This window comes from Elgaria multicarinata, chromosome 11 (assembly GCF_023053635.1).
Source record: "Elgaria multicarinata webbii isolate HBS135686 ecotype San Diego chromosome 11, rElgMul1.1.pri, whole genome shotgun sequence".
Classification (NCBI taxonomy): Eukaryota; Metazoa; Chordata; class Lepidosauria; order Squamata; family Anguidae; genus Elgaria; species Elgaria multicarinata.
In genome coordinates this window covers 36,442,694-36,445,531 of record NC_086181.1, presented here as the reverse complement: position 1 = coordinate 36,445,531, position 2,838 = coordinate 36,442,694, and positions in this window count along the sequence as shown.

Genomic DNA, 2,838 nt, shown 5'->3' with positions numbered 1-2,838 from the left:
CTCTCCCCTCCTTTTCATGTAAAAGAAAAAAAATGGCACATCAGGGAGAAGGCTGGACTAGAACCCTGACATGCTAGTTTTCTATGTGCAGTGATTTTTTCATTTGTTTACGTGAAGGAGCATTCAGTGACATACATTCTGAAGTAATTTTGTTGCCTCATCTGTTTGCGAGGCTTACGTTCCCAGGCTGAGACCCAGTTAATGGCCTTGGGTTTAGGTTGGCATCCCTCTAGTCACCAAAGAATCCTCCTACGTGTCCTTCTCTGTCCACATTTGGAGGTTCCACCTTTGGCTTCCAAACCCACAACCTTCCCAGCTGGATTTCCACTTGAAGTGGCCAGCGGGGTGGGGTGCCTTGGCCACTGGGGAGGGCTGTGGATTTTCAGTTCTTCCACAGTGGATGCCCATGACATTCCTTGGAATTTGAGACAAACCAGCCAGCAGAAAGAGATGTGATGTGCACATTACACACATTTGTTTAGGAATGTGAGTGAACCAGTGGAGGCAAAAGCGATTTAAATAGGAGCAGTTCTTTTGTTATAGACAGTCTGAATTTGGCTCCGGCTAGAGTTTTCTCTCTCTCTCTCTCTGTCTCTGTCTCTCTCCCTTCACAGGGGAACACTCTGTTTTGTGATGGCTGCTATCCATATCTCAGCATCGTCATCATTGTTTTAAAAATTGGAGCGAATCCTTGTGAGACCCATGGGTGTGTGCGTTTGTGTGAAAGAATCCAGGCTCAATATTGGTGCCACTGTGATCAAAAAGCCCATCTTTCACCACACCTAAGCAAGGCCAAGAAATTCGCCCTGCGCCCTCCTGCCAGGGTCTGGGGTGTCCAGGACCACAGCTGCTTTTTTTATTATTATTTAAGAAAGAGTGGTTTCCATAACACTTGAAGATGTCTTCCCCCAAATTGCCTAGATGACCCAGGCTGTGTAACAGGATAGGGGGAGTCAGGCAGAAGAGAAGACGGACAAGCACTGAAGAAAACTTTCCTGGTTTTAGGAGAGCTTCCCGGGCATGTGTGTGTGTGTGTATGCACACCCCATAGGCCAGACAAGGGTTGCCAACTGACCGAAACCTGGTCTGCCCTTGTGCCTTTCACAGCAGCTCATTGCCAAGCGCGGAAAGAAACGTCCTCTCCGAAGGCCTGCACATCCCCTTCTTGTTTGAGGCACAGCTGCTGTGTCAAGCTGAAAAGTTGGCAGAGCTACACTGGACTGGGCCTACTACATAAACGCAGGGAGAAGATGGCCCACTGAGCCGAAACCAGAGCAAACGGACTCTTGTACGTTTTGTTTTTAAAATCCAGCTTCGCTCTTAATCCACGCTTGGGATTTGGAAGCCACCGATTCCACCCGGTGTAGTTTTCTCATGAATGTGCATGGTGCAGTTTCATTTGCAGCGGCTTAATTGCTTTGCAGACTGGGCTGTGCCCCCCTCCCTCCCTCCTCCCAATGCTTTCCACTTGCAACAAGCTCTTTACGGCCACCCTTTCTGTCTTCACCCGAACCGTATGTCCACCATGGACCAAGAAGCCACCCATAGCTTTGCACCTTAGGGTGGGTTATGACTGCGGACAAATCGGAGATATAAGAAGTTGAGCTCATGGATGAAGGACGTCGGCTCATATCCATTCAGTGACTCTGGTCTCGGCAGGTGTAGAAATAAATATAAATACCTATATTTTTTTAGAGCATCAGCCTTCTGCACTTTTATTTTATTTAAATGAATTGATCCCTGGTTTAATAATTATGAATAAATAATAAAGTTGGAATGAACAGACCAAACACAGTTGGTTGTTTTGTTTGGGTACTGCAGGGCTTCACAATGTTTTTCCGCCCGAAGGCGAAATTCCGTTTCAGAGAAGCTCTCGGGCGTATAACTGGAGTGGGCGGTTCCAATGTCAAAAGGGGGCGGAGCCGAAAATACCACCACAATTTAGCTTAAAGGTCTTACTGCAAGTAACAGTCTTAGGAAAAGCATTTCATCCTTTTAGAACAGGGTGAAAGGCACAAAAGCTGGAAAACTTCCAAATGATTGGTGGGTGGGGGTCTGGGGGAAGGGGTGTGGCCATTTGGGAAACTTAAAGGGCGGGATAGAGGCCCTGGGCCTGATTTTCTGAACCTCTGGTATATATATGAACATGCCTCAGAAAAGCAGAACTCGTGGAAGATACTTGTGCAAGAGAACCTCCCAGAAGGATTTCAAGAATTGCTGAGCCCCTGGTTAACTTTGTCCTCTTCTGAAATCCAGAGCGGATATGCGTCCAGGGTCAGTAGTATGTGACTCAATACCAGTTCAGCAGTGGAGAATAACTGCAGGTGAGGGCTATTGCCTTCACAGCCTGCTTGCGGCCTTCCTGGAGGTATATGTTCAGCCACTGCAGGAAACAAGAAGCTAGACCGCATGGCCCTTTGGTTTACAGTCCAGCAAGGCTCCCCTTCCGTCCTTGAGACCTGAGCTTGTTGGATGAAAATGAGGCACGACTCATCTCAACTTCTTTGCAAGTTGAATAAAATCTTAACATTCCTTAGGGTACAATCCTAGAATCATAGAATAGTAGAGTTGGAAGGGTCCTATAAGGCCATGGAGACCAACCCCATGCTCAATGCAGGAATCTACCCTAAAGCATCCCTGACAGATGGTTGTCCAGCTGCCTCTTGAATGCCTCTAGTGTAGGAGAGCCCACAACCTCCCTAGGTAACTGATTCCATTGTCGTACTGCTCTAACAGTCAGGAAGTTTTCCCTGATGTCCAGCTGGAATCTGGCTTCCTGTAACTTGAGCCCGTTATTCCGTGTCCTGCACTCTGGGAGGATCGAGAAGAGATCCTGGC